Source organism: Lissotriton helveticus, chromosome 2_1 (assembly GCF_964261635.1).
Source record: "Lissotriton helveticus chromosome 2_1, aLisHel1.1, whole genome shotgun sequence".
Classification (NCBI taxonomy): domain Eukaryota; kingdom Metazoa; phylum Chordata; class Amphibia; order Caudata; family Salamandridae; genus Lissotriton; species Lissotriton helveticus.
The window spans coordinates 108,196,016-108,223,373 of NC_136059.1; the positions used below are offsets into that span (position 1 = coordinate 108,196,016).

General features: G+C 44.9%; 1 protein-coding gene across 1 annotated transcript in view; it reads left to right on the forward strand.

Moving 5' to 3' along the window:
* Positions 1–6,643: 6,643 nt before the first annotated feature.
* Positions 6,644–27,358, forward strand: part of LOC144819231 (putative N-acetyltransferase camello) — a 120,297-nt gene continuing 99,582 nt past the window's right edge. The window contains exon 1 of the mRNA XM_078677199.1: positions 6,644–6,676. The gene's annotated coding sequence lies outside the window, so the exon portion shown is untranslated. The remainder of the gene's footprint in view (positions 6,677–27,358) is intronic.

Below are 27,358 nucleotides of genomic sequence, written 5' to 3' on the forward strand. Positions count from 1 at the left end.
TGTCAATTGCGGTGCATACTACTGGGCGATAATGGGAGTCGAGATCCTCTAGCGCACGGGTACTCATAGTACGGCCCGCGGGCCAGTGGCGGCCCGGCAAGCCTTCCCTGGCGGCCCGCTGACCTTCCTGACATCGTACCCGTGTTGTATTAAAAAAAATTTTTTATCGTGTCTTCAAACACTGCTGGTTGCTGCAGCGCGAGTCTGAGAGACTCTGCTGCTCTGTGGGGGCCGGCCGCCGGGTGATTCCAATGATAGTGGAGCTGCAGGGGCCTAAGAAGAGGTTAAAGTACAGCAAGGCCTCATTAACATACAAATGGTCTTTCTAAAGCCCTGTGAAGTGCTCGGGTGGGGCTGTGTGTGCCAGGAGGCTGTCTCGGCCCAGGCTGACACACGCAGGGTGAGGTGAACACGCAGGGTGAGGTGAAGAGGGTGACAAAGGGAGGTAGTGGGACGGAGGGAGAGGGAGAGGGAGGGAGGGAAAGGAGACAGAAAGAAACTTCGGGGCTTGTTCCATTAAATATGAGCTAATGAAAACAATTTAACATAGATACTTTAGGTAGATATACACCACCTATGTGTATCTCGCCTGCTCTCTCTAATGTAGTCATCAAGTGTTTATTTAATGACAGAGCTTATATCGAGATTACTTTACTCTCTATCTTAATTACAGTGATCAAATAGCACGTGCTTGGCAAGAGCAGCAGCAAGTGCAGAATCCAGAAACACCGTCTGGTGTTCAAATCAAAAAGGTTTCTTAGTTACATAGACGCATTCCAAACTTGCCTGCAGTCAGTGCATGTTGAAGCGCTGGTGCGCTTCTGTTCGAGTAATTATGTTATTGCTGGCAATTCCTGCAGTGCAGGAGTATTGGGACCACTCAGTCCAATGCAGGGAAGCAATTGAAACTGCCAAAGTATTGCGGTCCTTCAGACAAGCAGCACTAGTGATTAGGGCAGTGTCTTTAGAAACCACATTGTTTTTAAAACAGGCAACATTTCTCAGTCCCGGCGTCACAATGAACAAGATGCTGGCGCTCCCTTTTAGGGGAATTATGGTAATACCAGCCCCTCACAGATACATGTGCTGGGGCACTGGAAGGGAGGAAAAGGGAGGGAGACAGAGAGAGAGGGAGGGAAAGGAATAGAGAGGGAGACAGAGGGAGGGAGACAGACAGAGGGAGGGAGACAGACAGTGAGAGGGGAGGGAGGGAGGGCGAGGGAGACAGAGGGGGGCAGAGGGAGACAGACAGAAAGAGGGAGACAGACAGAGGGAGGGAGACAGACAGTGGGAGGGAGACAGACAGTGGGAGGGAGACAGACAGAGAGACAGAGGGAGGAGGGTGACAGACGGAGGGAGACAGATGGAGGGAGAAGGGAGACAGAGGGAGGGAGAGGGAGACAGAGGGAGGGTGACAGAAAGAGGGAGGGAGACAGATGGAGGGAGAAGGGAGACAGACGGAGGGAGACAGATGGAGGGAGAAGGGAGAGAGAGAGAGGGAGACAGGGAAGGAGACAGGGAGAGAGACAGGCACATGGAGACAGAGGGAAGGAGACAGGCATATGGAGACAGAGGGAGGGAGGCAGAGGGTGACAGAGGGAGACAGACAGGTGGAGGGAGGGAAAGGGAGACAGACAGATGGAGGGAGGAAGAGGGAGATGGAGGGAGGGAGGGAGACAGAGAGAGGGGGAGGGAGGGAGACAGAGAGAAGGTGGGAGGGAGACAGAGAGAGAAAGAGGGAGACAGAGAGAGGGAGACAGAGGGAGGGAGACAGAGGGAGGGAGAGATAGACAGACAGAGGGAGACAGAGAGGGAGAGGGAAGGAGTGAGACAGTCAGAGTGAGTGAGAGAAAGGGAGAGAGAGGGAGTGAGACAGTCAGAGTGAGACAGAAGGAGAGAGGGAGTGAGACAGCCAGAGTGAGTGAGACAGCGGGCGACAGGGAGAGAGGGAGAGAGAGCTAGAGAGAGGGAGGGAGAGAGATATAGAGCGAGATAGAGATAAAGAAAGAGAGAGAGAGAGAGAGATGTGTGTATGACGGGTCTGGTGGCTCAGTGGACGAAGGCGTCCGCTGCAGGGACCTGTGATCAACCTCATGGTCACAGTTTTTTTTGTTGCTCTAGCCCCGCCCCCTCCCCCACTGACCCCGCCCCTACTGGTGCGGCCCTCAGACACAAACCACACTGTAAATTTGGCCCCCGAGAGAAAGTTTGTGAGTACCCATGCTCTAGCGCTTGTTGGAATTCATCCGTGTCATTAGGGAGTCTGGTCTTCCTTACCAGGTTGTCAGACACTCTAATGCCTTCTGGGCCTAGGTTGTGTAGATGTATTTTCTTTTTTCTTGAGGTGGAGAAGGTCCCTTCCCCCTCCTCTTGTAGCGCGGATAAGAAATTCAAGAAATAGCGCTTCCAGTCTTCCCGCGACATTGCCGGCTCGCCCCTTTTGGGCAAGAAGGGGACTAAGTTGGTGAGGGAGGACGACTGTGCACACATGTTGCTTGCGTTGCGTGGCTGTGGGGCTGGTTGTGCTGCCACTCCTTGTGAGTCGTTCTAATCGTCCGCAAGCTGCCTGGTTTACACCTCTCCTGCGGAGCCGGAAGCAACTATGTAGGAAATTGGAAAGAACATGGCACGCATCACATAAAGAGGCCGATAGGGATAAGTATTGTGCTTCCTTAATTAGCTACCACAAAAACATAAAGGTAGAGCGCAAAATGCACCTTTTGTCTCAGCTGACTCAGGCAGGTAATTCTTCAAAAATATTTCATCAAATCCTCGATTCCTTCACTAATCCTAAAGCATGTGAAAGCATGGAGAATCCTTCCCAAAAATTGTGTGATGCTATTGCCTCACACTTTGACCAGAAGATCGAACTCATATACGAGAAAATAATAGCAGCTGATAATCGATCATGGATTCCGATGGCTTTGGACCACTTGGACATGATAAATCAGCAAAAGCTAGGGTGTTTTCCTTCTTTATCCTTAGCAGAGGTTAAAACCCTGATCCACAGAATTAAATCTGGATCTCCTACGGATCTCATTTCAGCTAAATGTATTCCATCCTTGGAGAATCAGCTGTCCCCTGTGGTGCAATCTATTATGAACCTCTCTCTCTCAGAGGGAAATGTCCCACGGGAATGCAAGGTTGCCCAGGTTAGACCCAATCGTAAGAAATCTAATATTCCATGGACAGATCTCTCTAACCTTTGTCCCATCTCCCTTCTTCCATTCTGTAGCAAGATAATGGAGAAACATGTGAATACTCACTTGTCCAACTATGTCGAACTGTCTGGATGTTTAGATCACTCCCAGTCTGGTTTTAGACCCAAATACAGCACCGAATCTGCGTTATTTACAGTAACGGATAACATCAGAATGACCCTAGATAAGGGCCATTCGACGATCTGGTGCTGTTGGACCTATCCGCGATGTTCGACACGGTTTTCCATAGGGTCTTGCTCAGAAGATTGGAGGAAGCTGGGTTGAGAGGTACTGCCCTGTCCTGGATGAATAGTATCTTGTCAGATCGCTTCCAGACGGTCAACATGGGCCTCTATCAGTCCGCGCCGGTGGGTATGACCAAAGGCATACCTCAGGGCTAATGTCTGAGCCCCACTCTTTTTAACATCTATGTTGCTCCCTTGGCCAATCTTATGAGGACTTATGGGTTTATTCCCATATCATACGCCGATGATACTCAGCTACTCTTCCCATTTAATACATTTTCACCCTTGGTACAATTGGCATTCTCAAACGGGATGAGGGCCATTTCGCACTGGATGCGGAACAACTTCCTCTAATGCAATGTAGGAAAAACTGAGATCCTGCTTCTGGGAGAAGCCCCCCTCCTATGTACACCGGATTGGTGGCCAACGGATCTGGGCCCTCTCACTTCCCCTAAACTTACAGTTAAAAACCTGGGGATTCATCTTGACCACAATCTCAGTCTGAAAGAACATGCTAATCAAACAGCAGGCTCCTGATTCCATGTTATTTGTATGCTGCGCAGAGTTTTCCCTCTTCCCCCTGACTCTGCTTGGAAAACCATAGTCCAGGCAATGGTCCTGAGCCGCCTGAACTACTGTAACGGTCTGCTGATCTCGGCAAATGATAGCCTGCTAAGCAGACTGCAGGTGGTGCAGAACACGCCGGCTCGGCTGGTTCTCAATGTTCAACCTCGGACCCCTTCACTACCCCATTCTTACCGAACTGCATTGGCTCCCTATCCGCCAAAGGATTAAGTTTAAAACATGCTGTATCATTCACAAGGCACTGTTAAATCTCGGACCCTCCTATATCGCTGAAAAATTCCTGCCTTACATTCCTCCCAGATCCCTACGTTCAGGTGCCAGGCACCTTCTGGTGGTACCACGAATATAAAGGGCCAGACGAGGTGGAAGAGCTCTCCCTTATTGCGGCCCGCTCCTATGGAATGAACTTCCGCTTCACTTAAGACAAAGCTCCGAACACTTGCAGTTCAGGAAAATGCTCAAATCTTTTCTCTTCTGTCATTGCTGATACTGCTGAATGCATTGCCATTTTTCGACAGTCCTGCTGAAGCGCAGAGATACCCCTTCGGGGGTCGATTCTAGCGCTATATAAACAAAGACAAATACTTCTGGCGGGCTCCCTGGGGCTTGCCTCTCCTCAGCTCCACTTGCTTGTGCAGGAGAAGGGTGGCTAGCCCTTTCGCGGTTAGCTCTTTGGTCATCCAGCGCTATGCTCCCTGAGGGGTGTGTTGCTTGATGCTTGTTGGGTCACCCTTGTGCAAGTAGGGTCTGTGCTGCTGTGTGCAAGGTTGCACAGTTGCGGCTCCCCTGGTGACTCACGGTTTATGTGGGTGATACCGCCTCCTTCACTTGTCCTGGTGGAATGGAGGGTGCCTGAGTGGGTCTGCACTCTGCTGCTGGGGTTGTCTTCTGCAGGATGGTGCGCTTGGCTCACTGCCCTCCTGCCGGGCTTCTGGTTGCCCCTTCAGCTGCCCTGTGTGCTGTCCTGGTGGTGGGCTTGCCTGCCTGCCCCTTGTGGGACTGTGGACGTTTTCCCGTCAGGGGGAGGCCCAATGTGAATGTACGCTCTCTGTGGCCTCTCTCCTGCACTCCCCACCGTGGTGGTCGCCTCCTCTGCCGCGCTCGGGGATTAACACCGGTGCCTCGTGGGTTCACAAATGAGCGCCGCTGAACGGACAGCAGCAGCACTGTACCGAGCCTCGTCGCCAAATTTGTAGAGGTTCCGCCGCATAAATAAACACTAAGCAGCCGGATAGGTGGTGAATTTGTAGATTTTAATTCCCGAGCGCCGGGAACACGACTTAACAATACATTTATCCGCGGCATCTCAAATGGCTGCCCGCACTTCCCGGCAAGCCCTGGGTGAGGTGAACAACACTTACAACGCAACTTTTACATCGCAGAGCCTTTACAACGCAACCATTACAACGCAAACTATTACAACGCATTGCTCTGGGGGGCGCTCTAGGATAGGGAATAGGTTAATTTACTATCCAATAACCTTCCCTAGTGTCCACGGGGACTGGAGTTGGAATAGTAAATTAAACTATTCACTATCCAGCGCCCCAAAGCACTATGCGTTGTAATGGACTGCGTTGTAATAATTGAGTTGTAAAGGCATGCGATGTAAATGCATGCGTTGTAATGTCATACATCCCCTGGGTGAGCATATACAAATACTAGAGCGCAACACCACAAACTATCTCTGTAATACTGAGCGCGGGGATCCAGTTGAAAACCAACAAGCAATGCTACATTCAAATGCAGTGCTAATACTAAACAGACACGTTAATAAATATGAATACTGAGATCATAAAGAAATATCATTGTTAAGCATGAAATGGGCAAATGTAAATAACTCCTCCTCGATTGACGCATATGAACCAGCTTTACCTCTAGCAAACAAGCTGCTTTACATTCCTTCCAGATTAAGCCTTAAGGCTGCTCTCCACAGCTACCACTAGGATAGCTTTCCAAAGGATATCTTTAACCTCATGCATCATAAGGGTTGTTTGGACTGGTGTAAAGTGCACACTTTAATTAGTGGACAGCATATACCAGGCCAACTTCTCACAACTATGTGTTGTCTTCAGTATGGGGCATGGAGCACTCAGCCACATTGGGCCGGACTGAGAACCAAAACCGGCCCTGGCAAAGTGCTCGGCCTGCCCCCTGGGGATATGACCGAGCTCTTTGCCGGGGCGGTTTTCGGCCGATTTTGTTACAGGGCCAATTTTGCAGCTATGCTGCAAAAACGGCCCTTTAACAAAAACGGCCGCCAGGGCCCAAAACCGGCCCCCACCCTTGCGGCGCACCTGGGGATTGCCCGGTGCCCGCAACGGCCAGTCCGGGCTGCCCACATACTCTGTGCACGCTTGTCTGTAGCTCGAAAGCATACAGGATATGAGGAAGTTGGCACAAAATGTGTGCAGATCCGAAGTAAACATGATCTCCACGCAGCCGGGGGACTGTAGGACCTTTGGGCCTTGTTATTATTGTGCAGCGCACGAGAAACTTCCGCCAAGGGTTTATTGGCTGCCACTATGTGCTGGCACGCACAATCGGAGGCGGGAGGGGGAGCTGGCAAGAGCCAGGGTCCCACGTGGACAGGCGGCTGCTGGCTTCACTACTTCCACAGCTCTGCGAAGATTCTGTCCGCCGGCGGAGGTAAGTTCTCTTTACACTCTGTTTACATTGTCAGAGGTTTGTTTACATTGTTGCCTTTTCGGGTGGGGCGTCTGGGCTGTGAGATCCAGGCCAAGATTAGCCACCCTCTGCTTTAATAATTTAGGTTTAAACGTCTCACTCCTTTCCCTGCACACAGCTGCATTTATCAGGAATGATTTTCATCGGAAACAGCTCACAAGTGTCCATTTTAGGAGTAGAGAGCTCTGCTTTTGTTTTTAACCAATTCCTATTAATTAGAATAGAAACACGACCGTGGTTGAATCTCACAATGTCAGAGCAGCTATCTGAGTATACAAAAGGAACCAGGCCGGTGCCCAGGACTGAAAAAAATACACACGGGGCGGGGCTGAAGGTGTCAGACGCAGGAGACATAGTGACAATTAACAATTATGTTTGTTTGTATGGGTATACTAGGGAACAGCACTGAGTTAAAACACAGCCTACAGGCTCAGAGTTGTCTCAAACTTTTCATCATTAAATGTAAACAGGGACTGCATGTGATGTCCTGACGAGAGAGCAGCTAACTCCCCCGTGCTCACTCAAACAGCAGTTTAAAGTGCACGTCCGCTGCCGACGGCGCTTCTTGGAGATGAAATCACAACATTATTAACATTATTAACTCAGAGGGACCCAGGTCATGGACCTTGGATGAACTTCTGAGCGACCGCCAGGATTCTAACTAGTAACCATAACTTTATCAAAGACTTTTGGAGTGAATGCATTATTAGTCTGATGAGACTTCTGAGTGGACATGCACCCACGCTTCTGAGCCACAAAGTGTATTTGGGCAAAAGAAAATTGACTGTACTCAATCATGCATTCATTCTGCAGACGTTCTTCACAGGGCAGTATGTGACCCCCTGCGCTGCGCTGTTGGCGAGGGAATGTCGGCATAGCTGAGGACGCCTCCTGGTTCAAGCAACATGTAAGCAAACCACATATACAAAATGTACATAAGTAACTATGGGGCTCATTATGATGGCGGGCGGACTTTGTCCCACCACTGCTATCAGGATGTGCCCGGCGCATCCTGGGCATTTAACTTTGGCGGCGGTGCTGCTGGCTGTAGCAGCATCCACAATGATAAAGGTGCTTGCACCGCATTTCCCTGCACCACGTGGAAGGCACCACGCAGTGCCTGCCACTTGGTGCATGGAAATGTAGGGGGTATCATGGGTACCCTCAGTGCAGCCACCCCCCACCCCCACAAGGGGGGGCCGCAACGGGCCCCCAAACCCTATCCCACCGCCCTGGAAAGGCCTCCTGAAACCCACATCCTAATATGGCAGGCGGTGCCTGCTAGGCACCGCCACCATATTAGTGGCCCTGCTCCGTCCGCCAGGCAATCAGTGCGATTGCCTCTGGCGGAAAAGTGGCGGACTGACTTTCCTCCCTCCGGGGTACCCACCGCCATTATAATTTGGAGGTGGATAAATCACCATGCGATGGGTGGCGGTCCTTCTGCCATCATAATGAGCCCCTATATCACGCAAGGGACTAAGATTACAAAAGCTAAAAACTCATTTAATGGACCTTCAGCATCTAAGAGCAGGAAAGGTGACTCTGATTTCCGACCCCTGCATTAACAAACCCCTTTTGGCTCTGAGTTTACAATTACGAGTTAGTTGGTGTTAGACCTGATATTCTTAAGGTATGTTTCCCTAAATGTTTTGCTTTTAACCGCTGGGTTTTGCTGATTCTCTTTTCGTAGCCTTAGGCCTCTTAGCACTTTCCCCACTGTAAATACAGTGTGAAAGTGCACATACCCTTCCTACACATGTTAGGAAGTGGTGCTTACATGGTGTTTTAAAATGTGTCCAGCCTGCCATTGCAGGCCTGTGTGTGCACAACTGCTCTTATGCCCTGGCTGGCCTTTCTAAACCGCTGGCTAATACTGAGGGGACCTTTCACTACCCCTAGAGCACCCCTGTGGTAAGTATTAAGGGGTGAAGTGAGTGGTAGGTGAAAGGCATGGCAGGTACACATGCTTGTTCCCTGCCAAATTAGTACAGAATACCCACGTCTGTTTTCCCTACCCATGGAGTCTGTTCTTCACAGGGGGATTGGTTGAAATTACTTCAAGCTGCAATAGTGGATTGCAACAGAGTAGGTTTATCATGTTTCCTATTATTGGATTCACAATGACAAACCCTTCCTTGTTGTAAAGGTGGATTTGTCATTTTAAGCTTAGAAACGTCACTTCTAGAAAGTGGGCATTTCTCTGCTCTAAAACTCTTTGTGTGCTTTTTGCTTGGCTCCAGTCCACATTGGAGGCTGGGAGAGCACATCTCTGAATTCCCCAGAGACAGCTATAAAACATTGGGCATGTACCTGGAATGACAGACCTCTGCCATTTGAGGGCCTGGTTCAATAGATTGGAGGGAGGGGCTTTGACACTTGGCCGCAGGAAGCCACAGCATGGTCCACTTACAGATTAAAATCTGCATTCCACAGCCTCATGGCAGACAGGACTTAATATTGGGGAGACATCTGTGGTTCGAAGGGAAACCCAATGAACCACCTCCAACTTCAAAGGCACACTTCAGTATAACTTCAGTATAACTACTGGTGCCATACTTCAGCATGGCAAAGATACACTTGTGGGGACATAGGACCAGAGATCCTGAACTGTGTGGTACACATTGTCAGAGGAACATGCTGTGCACAAGGAGGATTACTGAACAGTGCCTGGCCTTGCTGACTATACCAAAACAAGAGAGGGGGGACAGAGGAACAGATTATGGTCCAGTGTCCATGCTCCTCAAGTGAGAGACTAACCAAACCAGAGGGCACTGTTCCTAAGGTGGGGTACAAAAAGTTACCCCTACACCTTAATCAAGAAAAAACAAGAAAAATAGAAAGATCTAGGTATGGAAGGGACTCCCTGTAGGAGGAAGAACAAGTCTTCCCTCCTGTTTCCCTCACACACCCCAAAGAGTGTCATGCTTCATCATCGGGCATTTGCTCCTCATCAGGGAGAAAATGCCCGATGATGAAGCTTGGAAGGGAGTCTCTTCCATTCCTAGATCTTTCTCTCTTTATTGCTTTTTCTTGATTAAGGTGTAGGGGTAACTTTTTGTACCTCACCTTAGGAACAGTGTTCTCAGGTTTGGTTGGCCTTGCTGACTACCTGCTGCTCTGTGATACCCTGAAGTGTGCTCTCCAGGAGCTTTTTGACTTGCCCTCTGTTCTCTTGAGGAGGCCTCAGGGACATCAAAAACCTCCATGGTGTACCCACACCACCTACTTGTGACACCTGGAGAGCGGTGCCCTCTTAAGTGCCCACATTGTCTGCTGGATCCCATTTGGTTGCGCGTCGTGAGCGTGAACCTAAGCATTGTGCCTGGAGACTGACTTGTTCTGTGCGGAGCCCCAAAAGTACTGCCGCATCTGAGGTGTGTGGCCCTTGCATCGTGGCGCCTCAACACACATTAGTGTCTTGTTGGTAATGAGTGGATCCACCGGTTGTGGGATCCAGCCTGGCCTGCTTTGTCGATTGTGCTGCATCTCTCTTGAGAGACACACTGATTGCATGCTCATTGTGTGCAGTGTCCGATTCACAGGTTACGACCCACAGAACTGAGGGCATACCCATACTAGGGCCTCATTCTACCCCATGCAGCACTGCTGAACGTACGTCAGTGTGTTTGACTGTAATTGTCTGGTGTGACCAGTGCCTCATTTTTAGGGAGGTAGGGAGTTTACAACTCTTTGTTGCGTCACTAGAATTGTCTGGTGCTATCCGTATGAACGCACACCAGGTGTTGTGCCTCATTTCCAGGGAACTGTGCCAGAGCAGATTTTGGTTCCTGGGTGCCCAGATTGCCTGGTTGCTACTTGGATTGGCATGTGCATGACGCAGTGCTTCCTTCTTCTGAGAGGCTCCCCTGCTTTATACCCTATTCATTGATGGTTCCTTTTTGAGCCTCAGTGAAGCAGACCAACTGCTCTCTCCTCAGCTGGCCTGACAACTTTGTGTTGCCAGTTATTAGTGCCAAAAGAGCCTTAGGGCTGAGAGTTATCTACTGGGCTCAGGGACGCTTCAGAGAGCTATTGGAAGTGGGTCAAGAGACTGCATGACCCTCTATGCTTCGCAGAGCTAGGTTGGTGCTGGAATGCATTCTGTGGAATCATTTAATTGAATGACTATCGCCCTCAGCCTACTTCTGCTCCGCATCCTGTGGGTGAACTTTCCGAGTGGTGGCCAAACCCCCATTTGTCGACTGCCTCCTAATTAGCCCTGCTACCTACTCCCACCATCTACCCTGGCACCCTGACTAAGTGTGACTCAGCCCACAATCGACCTTGTCCTCTGGGGAGGATTGTTTATCTGCAGCCCGTGGGTGTAGAGTAGTTGGGGTTAGTTGAATGGTTGAGGAGGGCTTGGGGAACGGAGTCTGCATGTGTATTATCAACTGACTTGGCAGATATTAGTGGCATCGCGTGACAGTGCGGCGTGCATGTGAGTGTGTTCAACACAGACCTGCCTGATATCCATTGTATCGCATAACGGTGATGAGTGAGTATGTAGGAGTGGCTGCGCAATGGCTGCCTGTTATGCAATATATCGTACAGCAGTGCCTTTTTACACGTTGATTTCTTGCCAAATTGAATACTATGTTTAACATTGGTTTTTACCCATGCTGCCTTGGCCCATGGTGCTGTTTGAAAAGTGTTGTAATTATCTGTGTGTACAGACTCCTGAAATCGTTGTGATCTGGGGTGCACCCTTTAACTGTGTGGAATTGAACTGTTATAATTGGCAGGGTGGGCCTAGTTCTTATTACGTTTGGAACCGTGTAAGGGTGCTGGGGAGTAAAGTAGGATCTTTCCCAAGTGTGCATACTACTGATGTCAATTTAGCATGGTTGAGCCTAGTACTGCTAGTAATATTTACAAAATTGATTTATGTCCAGCAATTCATGATGTTCATATTTTGTTAATAAATTTATTTTTTGATTACAAACTTTATTTACATACACTACGTGTGAAGCCTCTTTTTGCTCAGTGTATTTATTGTGTGAATGTGCTGTGCCAGTAGTTCACACATTGCCTCCGTGATAAGCCTGACTGTACAGTCCCAAGCTAGACAAGTGTGAGAGTGTGAGTGTAATCGCCCCCCCTCTGAAGGGAGCGGTAGGTTCTGCCAGGCTAGGGCACCGCCTCAGCCAACCAGCAAGTGCCAGTTCCAACAATTGCTATTTACTGCATCGTTACTGCATCTGGTGAATACTGGGTGTGTTAAACAACTCACCCTTCATTAAATTTGGGTACGTCAAGCCTGCCAGAATTTAACAGGCAAACTGTACAGTATTTATGGTACTGCGTATGTTTTGGTCAGATAAGCACCAAAAACTAAATGTTGTTCCCAATAACTCATATTAGATGCTATTTATTGCACCTAATAAATAAGCTACCCCAGGGTTTCACTATGCGGTGCGATAAAAGCACCTAGATTCTGATGACATTAGAAGCAGGGTCATAGTGTTGTTATACTAGTTTATACTAGTTTAAAAAAATATATATATTTATTGGATTTTCACATTATGGCAACAGCCAGGTCAGCACGCATTTGACATGCAACATATTTTAATATGGGAACAATCGTGTATATAGATTGGGATCACCATATACTCAATTTTCAATTAAAAGTTCTAAACACAGCAGCCGGGAACTAAAGGAAGAGGGAGGGGTGGTTGGACACTTCAGTGTGACAAAGGTAAGTTCGGAAGAGGGCCCTGATGATTTTGGGATGGACTGAAGGGTGTATAATCATGGCATACTGATCAGTCGTTTCTTGACAATACGTTGAGTCACAGTGCTGTTGTTTTATCAATGGCACATGCCTTTGCATCGAAAACATGGCAACATACCTGTTATCCAGCACAAACGGGATGAAGGTGAGCCGCCGATATCCAGTAGGTATGCCTGAACTGTCCCCAACAAAGCTGTCTGTAGGAAAGGGTCGAGAGTAATCTTTAATATCTCAGTTTCGCCAGTACTTGTAAGTGTGAGGCATGCCCATGCCATATGTAGAAAATCAGCAGACATAGTTCCACATCTCCCATATTGGCTACGTTTATCCACATCAAATTTAGCAATATGATCCGGGGTGTACTATTATTGGTATAAGTATTCAAATTATATCAGCTTGGGTCTGTGGATTGGAGAGGAGTGTTCTTTACTTGTGCACAGAAATATTCCCATGCCTTATCAGTTAGTTTGTAGCCTAGGGAGTCTTCCTACTTTCATAGAGCCTCAGTAAGCGTGTCTGTAGTGCTGGCCATGAAGTTAGAGTATAAGCAGTGGCGACCGCCATTAACAAATGTGCATGGTGTCCAGGAGTTCCGGTTCCACGTCACTCACGAGGGCTGTGGGTCTCAGCTTTGCTGGGGCCTCGGACTGGCCTCTGAGAAGTCTGGAAATCCTCTTCCTGGGCTGCAGGTACTTCGGAGTCTGTCGGGCGCTTCGGAGATGCAGACCGTCAAATGCTTTGTTGGTGCCTGCCAAGCAGGGGAGTCACTCCTTGACCCCTAGAGAGATTTCTTCAGTCCTCTGGTCTTTAGTGGTGTGTCAAAGTTCACAGCTGCAGCTGCCGAGTGTCGACCAGAGATATCTAAAGTCCAGTTGCCAGGGGTTCCTTACTCATACTTAAGGAAGGGGTTGGACTAACTCTAGGGACCCACATATGGGAGGGTTTTGGAAAGTGAGTGGCTACACCCATTTCCTTTGTCCAGTTTCCCACCAGAGCAGGGGAAGGTAGCCCCTGCAACCGGTTTGAACTGGGCTATGCAAAGGCACATCAAATGTGCCCCCAGTGCAGACTTAAAAGCACTCCTGGAGTGCACCCAGCCAGCCCTAATCCACTAAGGCCTGTCTGGGAGGTGGTTACACCTCCCTGTGACAGGAAACCCATTGTCCAGGCCTCCCCTGCGGGAGTTTTGTTCAGCAACAGGAGGAGGCCAGACTTGTGTCTGTGGCTGCCACATCCATTTTGTGATGCCAGTGTTCTTTTAAACTGTTACCGGGCAGACTGGTGTGTACATGTCTCTCCCTCTAAAAGGGTGGAATTCTACCCCCACCACCAGGACTGGAGAGGGGGTAGGATTCAAAAGTGTTTGACCCCAAACACAACATGTTTCCATGCAGCCATCCCAAAGTTAGCATTTACCGTGAGGTTATAATGCACTTAAGAGCATGTGGTCTGATTGCATCACAGAACAGCCACAGAGAATACATTCCGCAAGCTGCAGGCGGGTCCTGCTCGTGCATGGGCACCCTCTCACATGAAACCAAGCACCCTGCCTTCAGGATTGATAAGGCCTACCAAAGGGGCGACTGATAGGTTTCTATGTGCAGTTATTTAAGGTAGATATAGGTAACCTATATCTTAGTAAGGGGTGCATGCACCACCTCACCCAGGCCGCAGTATCAGTCCTGTGTTGTAATTTTGGAAGGCTTCCCAGGAGTGGCATAATACATGCTGAAGCCCATGGTAGGCCACTGGGATACCTATGCCCTTAGTACCTAGTGTACCATACTTTTGGGAACCACCGGGGTACCCCAGTAACCAAACTGGAGTGTACCTATAGTACATGCAATCAATTTAGAGAAGAAGCAGCTAGGCTGGGGTCCTAGATAGCAGGGCCCCAGCCGGACCAAAGTCGAGAAACGGTGAAACACCAGCAAAAAGTTGAGGTAACCATAGTAAGCAGATCCTACTCTCCTACAATGGACCATGAGAATGGTGCTTCCTACATAGACCTTTGGACAGGAGCACTGCAAGATGTACACAACATGGCCACTACGGCAATTCAAAAAGCATCTAATTTTCCATGTTTTTTTCATTAACGGAGACATAACTGTCCTAGTATTTTCCCCAATCATAGAGGCTTTACAATTTTGATATTTATAAAAGCCTGGATTCAACTTTAACCAATTGTCAGGTTTGATTAATTCTGTACTGCTGTCTACAAGTTCTTGTCTCAAGGATTTGGCTCTTTTAAAAGTCACCTGTGGTCTGCGTTTCACAGTGGTGCTGGGCAATGGATCACTCCTGATCAAGTTCCAGTGCCTACTCACACAGTCTCACACCCTTGTGTGGTAGGCACTGAACCCTGTGATTAGCCTGATGTCCCCACTTTCCTGCTTCTTCCGTTCCTCCTTTATCTCTTTTGGTTTCAATAATACATCTCTTTTGATGCCTCCGACCTTTTGCAACGCTGGTTCTAAAATATGATCTTTATAGCCCCTTGCCTCAAATCTCCTAGTCAGACTTATTTGAGCATCCTCCAATGCTTGCCTCTCATTGCAATTCCGTTTATCCAAAGATGCTCAGCATAAGGTATGCTCATTTTGAGTTGTGTCAGATGGTGGCTATTCGCATGCAGGATTGAATTGCCTGCGGTGGTTTTCCTAAATGTTCGTGTAGGTAATAAAGTGTTGTTCACACATATCTCAAGATCTAGGAATGTTACTCGAGATTTGCTAATTATGTCTCTGAATTATAAATGTAACGTGTAATTGTTTCGTTGGTTTACAAAACACTTAGCAGACTCGAGTCAAGTCAAGTCAAGTCAGAAAGCTTTATTCAATTGAAAACAACCAATCATAAAAGCATAATAGCAGCATTTCACAAATAAAATTCCTTTGAAGTTCATTTGGACAAGTTAATTAAGTTCATTGAAAGATAAAACATTATTAAACTCCACAAGCTCTCCTGAATTTTAAAACTGAAAAATGTAAGGAAGAAGCAACTGTTTCCTTAGACGGAAAACTTTTTTCAGATACGTTACCATCCTAAAAACAATATGTACATTGCCTAGTTGTTGTAATGCCAGGAGGGCAGCTCTACATTGGCGAAGCCCAAACCATTTTAGTACAGGTACTATGCTCATTCTTCTGACATTAGAATAACATTTAAAAAAAAGAATAACATGAATCGAGGTCTGCTTAGAAATGTTATCACAAGGGCACAGCTGTAAAACTTGGGACCAGTCGTTCGCTTTGGGTAGAGTAACTAATCTATAAAAAATTCCCAAGCGAAACTTAGCACTCTTCTGATCCTTTCCAGATCACGAAAAAGTCATCTATAAGCCTCTTCCAAAAACACATTTTCATGTCACTCCTTTGCGAAATCCATCCTGAGCCCCTGCTCCTCCCACCAGCCCATATGCAAATTAGCATAGCTGGGGGCTAAGCAGGTGCCAAGGGCTGTTCTGCGGACCTGTTTATAAGTGCCATTCCCATACATGAAACAGTTATTTAACAGACATAGTCTGCCCATTTCAACTAACATTCTAAAATGCTAGTGTAGTGAAATATGTTGTGTATCCAAGAAGTGGCACGTAGCATTCAATCCTGCCTTGTGCTCAATGCTTGCATACAACGATGTAACGTCAAGCGTAAATAGTAATAGAGTTTCTTTCCAAACAAAATTTTCTAATTTACTCAAAAAATCTCGGGTGTATTGGATGTATGTGGGGAGTTTTGTGACAAACTCCTGCAGGAAATGGTTCAAATATCTGGAAGTTCTTTCAAAAAGGTTTCCTATGGTGGAAATTATATGCCTCCCAGGTGGTTTTTGCTTATTCCTATGTATTTTGGGGATCAGATATAAAATCTGTGTTACTGGTTTGTCAACTTTTAAACATAAATACTCGTGTTGGGACAATAGACCAAGCCCCCTCCAGCATGCAAGATCATTGTGGAATTTATTTTTCACCTCTATGAGGTTACTTAGTGGGACCTTTACATAACAATCTTTATCTCTACATATATCTGCAAGCATAATGATGGCAATATTTGAGAGCCACGTAAAACCCACACTTTAAACACTTTCTTTTCAGGTATTACTTTTATGACTGACATTAAGTCTTCAAGTTGAGTTAATTTCTTGTTTATTCTAAAATGTTTACTTGTACTACCATTTGTTTTATTTTATGTCCATGATGCTTGCTGTTTGCTGTGACAACCAAAGAGAATGATGAAGCATATAATGACTGACCTGAATGATGCCCGATGTTGTGAGCAAGGCGGTGTTACCGGCAAAACGTGTCGGGCCTTCCAGTGCATTAAAACGTAGTGTGAAATCATCCACGGGTTCGGTGCCTGTTTCTTGTGGGAGAGCGGGACTGTTTATATATATATATATATATATATATATATATATATATATATATATATATATATATATATATATAATATATATATTCGAAAGAAGCAGAAGCATTTCTCCGTTACCGGAGCCCCAAGCCCTTCAAGGTGGCCTCACTACATGGGCACGGAGCAGCCCACAATACCACACTGGAACAAACAACAATGTGTGGTCCAATACCTGGAAATTGGCTTTATTTCAAAAAGTCTCAAGCGCCTGTTTCCTTTAGGTTCAACGTTTCGGCTGGGATGCCTTGCTCACGGACAGGAAATACAAGCGCCCAGGTGCGCTCGGTTGTATTTAAATAAGTAAGTCACATGACTGCATTCGCCAGTACTCCCGGTCCCATAGTGCACTGGGAATGTTGTTTAATTGCATGTTGGTAGTCCAAAGTTGTTTAAAATCACATTGGCGATAATTCTTCTGCATAGGCACTAATGTCATTTAAGGACTCGATTTCTGCAGTCAAGTGAGTAGTTTTTCACCTTTGCTCGTATTTTTAAATCATGACTTCTGAAAGGCTGCTTCTTCCAGGCACGATCAGAACGGGAGATTGTCCCTTCTGAATCCTTTCCATGCGCCGTACCTTTTTGCTCAGTGGCTCTCCCTCGTGGGTCGGGGAAGCGTGTGGGCTAGGCTCCTCCATTCATATTCAAAAGAAGCAGAAGCGTTTCTCCGTTACTGGAGCCCGAAGCCCTTCAAGGTGGCCTCACTACATGGTATGTATTTTACCAATTCAAAGCTGTAATATTGTGCCTGGAGTGATAAATGGCTTCTGTCATTTTACAGCTTGGCAAGGACAGCACTGTGCTAGTCCTATGCTTAAAAACTTTGCTGTAGAAATGGCAAAAGACTTTGTCCATTTCTATCTCGGCGTGGATAGCACTGTGCTAATCCTACGCTTAAAAACTTTGATAGAAAAGCAGACATTTGAGGTGAGAAGAACTAGACTGTCGCTGGTATTGAGATTGCTCCATACAGGAGCTGCTTTCCACCTAAACTTGAGAACTACCCAGGGTTCTCTGCTTCTTTTTGTATAATTTATTCATCACTCTATGCCTGAAAGGGTATTTTATTGACTTATACTGGGTGCTCCCTTGTGTCTGGACAAAGCTATACCTCTATGAAGAGCTTTAATTAGAGCGAAACACTGTGTCAATGGTTGCTTTTATTCATTTCAGATCTAGGAATATTACTCGAGATTTGCTAATTATGTCTCTGAATTATAAATGTAACGTGTAATTGTTTCGTTGGTTTACAAAACACTTAGCAGACTCGAGTCAAGTCAAGTCAGAAAGCTTTATTCAATTGAAAACAACCAATCATAAAAGCATAATAGCAGCATTTCACAAATAAAATTCCTTTGAAGTTCATTTGGACAAGTTAATTAAGTTCATTGAAAGATAAAACATTATTAAACTCCACAAGCTCTCCTGAATTTTAAAACTCAAAAATGTAAGGAAGAAGCAACTGTTTCCTTAGACGGAAAACTTTTTTCAGATACGTTACCATCCTAAAAACAATATGTACATTGCCTAGTTGTTGTAATGCCAGGAGGGCAGCTCTACATTGGCGAAGCCCAAACCATTTTAGTACAGGTACTATGCTCATTCTTCTGACATTAGAATAACATTTAAAAAAAAGAATAACATGAATCGAGGTCTGCTTAGAAATGTTATCACAAGGGCACAGCTGTAAAACTTGGGACCAGTCGTTCGCTTTGGGTAGAGTAACTAATCTATAAAAAATTCCCAAGCGAAACTTAGCAGACTCTTCTGATCCTTCCCAGATCACGAAAAAGTCATCTATAAGCCTCTTCCAAAAACACATTTTCATGTCACTCCTTTGCGAAATCCATCCTGAGCCCCTGCTCCTCCCACCAGCCCATATGCAAATTAGCATAGCTGGGGGCTAAGCAGGTGCCAAGGGCTGTTCTGCGGACCTGTTTATAAGTGCCATTCCCATACATGAAACAGTTATTTAACAGACATAGTCTGCCCATTTCAACTAACATTCTAAAATGCTAGTGTAGTGAAATATGTTGTGTATCCAAGAAGTGGCACGTAGCATTCAATCCTGCCTTGTGCTCAATGCTTGCATACAACGATGTAACGTCAAGCGTAAATAGTAATAGAGTTTCTTTCCAAACAAAATTTTCTAATTTACTCAAAAAATCTCGGGTGTATTGGATGTATGTGGGGAGTTTTGTGACAAACTCCTGCAGGAAATGGTTCAAATATCTGGAAGTTCTTTCAAAAAGGTTTCCTATGGTGGAAATTATAGGCCTCCCATGTGGTTTTTCCTTATTCCTATGTATTTTGGGGATCAGATATAAAATCTGTGTTACTGGTTTGTCAACTTTTAAACATAAATACTCGTGTTGGGGCAATAGACCAAGCCCCCTCCAGCATGCAAGATCATTGTGGAATTTATTTTTCACCTCTATGAGGTTACTTAGTGGGACCTTTACATAACAATCTTTATCTCTACATATATCTGCAAGCATAATGATTGCAATATTTGAGAGCCACGTAAAACCCACACTTTAAACACTTTCTTTTCAGGTATTACTTTTATGACTGACATTAAGTCTTCAAGTTGAGTTAATTTCTTGTTTATTCTAAAATGTTTACTTGTACTACCATTTGTTTTATTTTATGTCCATGATGCTTGCTGTTCGCTGTGACAACCAAAGAGAATGATGAAGCATATAATGACTGACCTGAATGATGCCCGATGTTGTGAGCAAGGCGGTGTTACCGGCAAAACGTGTCGGGCCTTCCAGTGCATTAAAACGTAGTGTGAAATCATCCACGGGTTCGGTGCCTGTTTCTTGTGGGAGAGCGGGACTGTTTATATATATATATATATATATATATATATATATATATATATATATATATAATATATGTATATATATATTCACTGAAAAAACCATAGGTTATAAACCATATATAGTTAGGAATTAGCATTTAAAAAACCTTACTTTACTCACACAAAACCATTGAAATTCCATATATAGTTAGTTGTACTAACTATATATCGCGCACCCGCAATCCACTGCTGATCATGTCACATATTACATCATTCATGACATGGTCAGTGACATCACTGATGACATCACTGATGACATCTCAAATGACATCACTGATGACATCACTGATGAAATCTCAAATGACATCACTGATGACATCACTGATGACATCTCATTTGACATTACTGATCACATCACTGATGACATCATTCATGTGATAATACGATGAACCTCTTCAGACTCTAATATAACCTTAGATACACTCAGTGTAAACACAGACTCACAGATTGTCACTCATCCATGAAGTTACACACACACCTAGTCAGTCATGCAAACAATCAATCACACCTCCATTTCCTTAACTATACAGTTAAACACACCTTACTTATTCAAACATATACTAAAACATATTTACTCACTTATACAATCCTGGATACAAGTTCACAATGATCCATACAGCCACTCACACATTCACTGGCTCTTATGCACAGTTATTTATATATGTCAACTCTCACATGTACTGTATTTTACATATGTACTTACTTTGACATGTAGCAATGAGATATCTATTCACTCACCAATGCAGTCATGCACACAGTCAACCGCCCATACAGCTGTTTCCACATGCACTTTTGAACCCATACATCTATGCAGAGAGTCATACACCTCCCAGCCACCCATACACACTCTCAGTCTCCCATACAAATACTTGGGCAACCAATCAATAACCCATATAGTTAATCATATAGCTACTGATCAACACATGCAGCAGTTTACAGAAAAACAGACATAATGATGCACAAATTAAGACAGTTCAGTCACTAACCCATGCACTCAGTGAGACACATTTAACCACTCACTCATACAGCCTGTCATGCACCTACTAAATCCTTCATCCAGACACTTCTACATTCACTCATTGTTCAATATGTAAGACATATTTTAACTTTACAGAAATACACAGTCACTGGATGTTGTCATCAGTGATGTCATTTGAGATGTCATCAGTGATGTCATCAGTGATGTCATTTGAGATGTCATCAGTGATGTCATCAGTGATGTCACTGACCATGTCATGAATGATGTAATATGTGACATGATCAGCAGTGGATTGCGGGTGCGCGATATATAGTTAGTACAACTAACTATATATGGAATTTCAATGGTTTTGTGTGAGTAAAGTAAGGTTTTTTAAATGCTAATTCCTAACTATATATGGTTTATAACCTATGGTTTTTTCAGTGAATTTTCAAGGTTTTGTAAATGCTAATTCCTAACTATATATGGTCTATAACCTATGGTTTTTTCAGTGAATATATATACATATAGATATTTTAAAAGCAACTAGTAAATGCCAATTGAGGCTTATAAGAATTGCGACTTGCCTGTAGTTGATACCAAAACAGAGACAGAAACGTAAACACTGAGGTGCATGTTTATAGATTGTTGATGGGCACTCGTGATATGGAAATGTTGTAAATATATGATGAATGTTTAAAACATCTACATGAATTTTTCACATTATGTGGTACCATGTAAATCAATTCGTTATTCTTTTCCTATATAAGAATACTACTTTTCCAAAATTTGCGAGTATACTGTACATGTGTAAATATATGAGATGCAAGCACTGAGATATAGAGGATTTCCTCTTCCTGTGTGCAAGTCAAGTATTCAACGATTTATTTTGTGAGAGTTTCTTTTTAACTGTTTTTGAGCACGAGCACTTTGTTTATCGCCATTACTCTCCATGTTTAATCGTGAAGAATAGTATTTTTGCACTTTACAAGATGTCTGCCATTGTCAGGATTAACTGTCGGCTTAGTCCTCTTTTGATGCTAATGGAGAGGAGGAGATATAATGGCGTGGTAACTTTAGTATGTTGACACTGAGGAAGCCGTTTCTCGGCGAAACGCGTTTGTCTTTTCCTGGGGCAGGGGGTCTGCTATTAAATTTTTGAAAACACCTACAGCTTGGAGTGCCGTCTGCTTTCTACGATTGTCAGTGAGCGTGTGTGCATATTACGCGGCTCACCACCGCAAGACGAGAGCACCCGGGACGTGGCGGAGCAACGGCGGTGACCGTTCGGTGCTGGAAGTTAATTTGGCCGTTAGCCCCGAGGTAACAGAGGAATCCATCGTGACATCCGCATCGCGGAGTTTGGAATTATTGCTGTGGAGGAACCTGGTGCGGCGCCTGCCCAACCCGTGAGACCGCAGAACGCCTTGGCTCCTGTGGACGTCCGGAGACGGGTAAGCGCTGTGTGATACCGGTATCCGGAAATAGACTGTTCATTTTTTTACCTCTGTCCCGTTAGCGAACCAATTTAGCAGACCCCCCGCAACTTTTGTTGCCCCGTTTAAGGAAACGCTGTCATCAGTTACAGCGTGTAACGCAAGTGCCAAGGTCCTCCCTACCATCATGTCCTTAAATGCAGAAAGGGAGAGAGACGCAGATGAGGTGTTCAAAAGCCTGAATGCTGTAGCAACAAAAAGATCAGAGCCTTTGAGTTTGCCATCAACATCTATGAACAGCGTGCAAACACTTTTCCATCAACTAGAGAAAATGCAAGAGCGTGAGATACGCAAATGGTGGGAGGCTACATCACTCCAAAGATACGCGGACTGTAATAGAGTTCCTAGAGGCCTGCGAATCTTCACCGTCCCATCATACGAAAATCCGGACCCCCAACTATTAAAAGACTGGGCGGCGTACATAGCGAATTCCTGTAAAGGTATGCTCCTAATGTTAGTACAGTATGCATGGAGCGACCGGGACAAAGCTCTTGCTGAGATCCAAAGACTAGAAGACTTGATTGGAAAAGAAAAAGACACTAAAACCATTGAAGACCTACGTGCCAATATGCAGAAACGACTTAAAGAATATGAAATTGTCATCAAGAAAAGGAAACAAACTAAGTTCCAACGGGACGAGCAGGACTACTTGACGGGCAGAATCCTTACCTTCGCGAAAAAATTCGACGCCACGAGGAAAAGGCTCGCCCAAGGAGCAACACGGGCCAATGCCAATGTCACCTCAGAATCAGAGGTCACAACATCTGAGGATGAATCAACAAAAACGAGCGGAAGACCAACAGAAGGAGCAAATGCCAGAGAGCCTTTTTTAGACGAATTCGAGGTGTTGAAAGAAACGCGACAACGCCCCCAACCTCAGATGAGGAAAAAAACTACAAAAAAAGGAGGAAGACAAGGCGCGGGAGAAGGGGCCGCACAAGATACAACATCAGTAGTGACCCGGAGCAAGGGAAGGGGGGGGAAACGATAAAACATGAGAATACCATCATTAACCTCTCTCAGAGAAAACTCTCGATCTATGAAGAAAAAGTACTGAGAAGAGGCATGTCTTTCTGCCCGACTGTCAATTTTGACCCTGTAGAGACAAGGATTGATATTTTCAAATTCGTAAGGAAGTTGAAGTTAGATAAGATCTTTGCCAACCGTCCACCATTGGAACAAACAACTGACTTTGGCACAATCGATGGAATGACCAGTGATCTCATAGATGACGACCTACCTCTCCTTCAAACTACACACATTTTAGCAGGCAGTGAAGATATGCCAAGCTCGGGGGAGATCTTAAGGAGGGAAGACATCACACAAAAGAGAGATCCTAGTAAGTTCAAGAAAAAATCTAAATTTTTGCCACACGTGACACATGACGCGATCGACGTCTTCAATGATGCAGTACTTCAAGATTTGGACAAAATGACCTCTAAGAGGATGGAAATCACCAGAAAAAAATCCAATATATCCAGCATGGAATGGCAAGCAATTAAATCACTTAAGGAAGATAACAGCATAGAGATCAAATCCTCTGACAAAGGGGGGAACATGGTAATTTTCGATAAAGATCAATATAAAATGGAGGCTTTGAGACAACTGGAAGACAAAGAATGCTATGAGGTTATCACCAAGATTGAATTTGATAAATGCATCTTGGAATATCATGGACTCCTCAAAACATGGATGGATGAGGGTATGTTGAGCAAGAATGAACATGAATATCTACATTGTGCACACCCGATCATCCCCACTTTCTACCATCTACCAAAGGTGCACAAAAACATCAAGCACCCACCTGGGAGACCGATCGTCTCATCCATAGGAAGTCTTCTAGAAGCAACTTCAAGATTTATTGACAATTACCTATCACCCTTTGTCAAGGACCTCCCATCATTTGTCAGAGACACTCAGGACTTCCTTAGGATTATTGACAACATACAATGGGAGGATGACATGCTTCTCATTACTCTGGATGTGGCTAATTTGTATACATGCATTGACCACCAAGATGGACTTCAAGCCATTGAATGGTTCTTGAAAAAGAAAAGCATGCATTTCCATCAACACAATCGCATGCTATTAAGGATGACTGAATTTTGTCTTTTTAATAACATCTTTCTTTTTTCAGGTACAATGTATCGCCAAATCAGGGGGACCGCCATGGGTACGTGCTTCGCCCCCAGCTACGCGAATTTATTCGTGGGCTGGTGGGAGAAGCACGTGGCCTGGGGGGGGACCAACGAACATTGGCTGGACAATATTATGATTTGGACCAGATACATTGACGATCTGTTTGTGGTCTGGCGGGGAGACAGACCCTCGGCCGAGAGGTTTGTGTCAACGTTAGGCGAAAACAGTCTCAATTTGAAGTTCACCAGTGAGATCAGCGATAAAACAGTCCACTACCTGGACCTGGAGGTGTTCGCGGAGGGTGGCAGGATTCAAACCAAACTTTACCGCAAGCCGACGGCGGGCAACGCCGTCTTGCATGCCGCAAGTCACCACCCCAGATCCATGGTAAAGAACATCCCATATGGCGAGTTTTTACGCCTGAAAAGAAATTGCTCTGAACATAGCGATTTCCTTTCAGCACAAAAAGCAGCAACCGCCAGATTCATGGAACGAGGATACTCACAGAAATCACTACTAGAAGCCTCGGAAAAAGTGGATCTGATAAATAGGAAAGACCTACTGGTGAACAAAAACCTGAAAGAAACAGAAAGGACGAAACCCATAACTAGAATGATAACAACCTATAACATGAGATCCAACGAGGTGGTCCAGATTTTTAATAACAACTGGCATATTCTGAAAACAGACACTGTTCTGAAAGACAGAATATCACCTAGACCAACGATCACATATAGACGTTGTCAATCTTTGGGCGATCATCTAACTAGGAGCCATTACAGGGACCCCCCCAAACCAGTGAGATCCAAACCAATTCAGGGTTTCTACCCGTGCATGCACTGTAAGGCGTGCAAATACAGCCATAAAAAAACTAAATATGAGGGTAGACCCAATGATCCCCGACCAACCAGAACCATCAAGAAATTTCTGAATTGTAATTCAGAATTCGTGGTATATTGTCTTGTTTGCCCGTGCTCAAAGAGGTATGTTGGAAGTACGATCAATCCAGCAAAAAAACGTATCCTAGAGCACATGCGTGCCATCACTAATAAAGACAAAAATTACCCGGTGGCACGCCACTTCGAAACCCACCACAACAGTAATAGAGATCTTATTTCCTTCTATCTAATAGATCAGTTGGAAAAACAAGAAAGAGGTGGGGATAAAATCAGAAGTTTGAGGGCAATGGAGTCGAGATACATCATCGACCTCCAGACCATGAAACCGGTGGGTTTAAATAATGATGAAGAACTTTGGGTACATCTGGAATAACTATACAGTGGGAATAACCTGTTCAGAAGTATGGGGTCACATCTGTAACAAAACCTGGACACCTATCTTCTGCCAAAACTCTCCCCTTAGTTCTGTTCTGCAGAATTAATCAGGATATTAACAGAATACATTAGGGAGGCCCATGCCCATACAGGGCTAGATATTTTAAAAGCAACTAGTAAATGCCAATTGAGGCTTATAAGAATTGCGACTTGCCTGTAGTTGATACCAAAACAGAGACAGAAACGTAAACACTGAGGTGCATGTTTATAGATTGTTGATGGGCACTCGTGATATGGAAATGTTGTAAATATATGATGAATGTTTAAAACATCTACATGAATTTTTCACATTATGTGGTACCATGTAAATCAATTCGTTATTCTTTTCCTATATAAGAATACTACTTTTCCAAAATTTGCGAGTATACTGTACATGTGTAAATATATGAGATGCAAGCACTGAGATATAGAGGATTTCCTCTTCCTGTGTGCAAGTCAAGTATTCAACGATTTATTTTGTGAGAGTTTCTTTTTAACTGTTTTTGAGCACGAGCACTTTGTTTATCGCCATTACTCTCCATGTTTAATCGTGAAGAATAGTATTTTTGCACTTTACAAGATGTCTGCCATTGTCAGGATTAACTGTCGGCTTAGTCCTCTTTTGATGCTAATGGAGAGGAGGAGATATAATGGCGTGGTAACTTTAGTATGTTGACACTGAGGAAGCCGTTTCTCGGCTAAACGCGTTTGTCTTTTCCTGGGGCAGGGGGTCTGCTATTAAATTTTTGAAAACACCTACAGCTTGGAGTGCCGTCTGCTTTCTACGATTGTCAGTGAGCGTGTGTGCATATATATATATATATATATATATATATATATATATATATATATATAACATTTCTATGGCAAAATGAAACCCCTTATCTTGTTCCTTTTCAAATTAAATGTATTAAGTGTTACCACTTTATTCCAATCAAGATGACTTCAGGTGTGCCATACTTTTGTCATAAGTAAGACTGTTAGCGTTCTAGTTGTTCTTTAAAACACTCTGGGACATTCTGTCACTTGGCTATAGTTGGGCTACATCTGGCTGATATTTGGGCTACATTTGTTTTTTTTTGTCTCTGGCGGCCATCTTTGGGCTACATTGGGCTTCATTGGGCTTCATTGGGCTACATTGGGCTACATTTGGGCTCCAACATATATATAGCCCAATGTAGCCCAATATATATTTTTCAAAGTTAATTTTCGTAAAAACCACTGGAGCATATATCTTGAGACATAGCAAAGGCACATCGGGCTACCAGTCCCTACAATTTTGCCAAGTTTCGTGGAAATCCATTCAGCGGTTCGAGCTAAAAGTGAGTCCAACCGCCCTATGGAAAACTCAATGTTAAAAACACGTTTTGGGACCCCCCTTTTTTCTCGGCCCCCGCTTGACGAAACCCCCCCAAATTTTCAGGGGCTGCTCAGAAACAAAATGTTCCATTTTCCAGAAAATTTCAGCCAATTCCGTCCTCAAACGCCAAAGTTATTCAACATAGAATTTTCAAAAATCCCATAGGAAAAAAATCCTAACTATATATACCTACTGGCGACCGCCAGTAGGTAATATATATATATATATTCAAAAGAAGCAGAAGCATTTCTCCGTTACCGGAGCCCCAAGCCCTTCAAGGTGGCCTCACTACATGGGCACGGAGCAGCCCACAATACCACACTGGAACAAACAACAATGTGTGGTCCAATACCTGGAAATTGGCT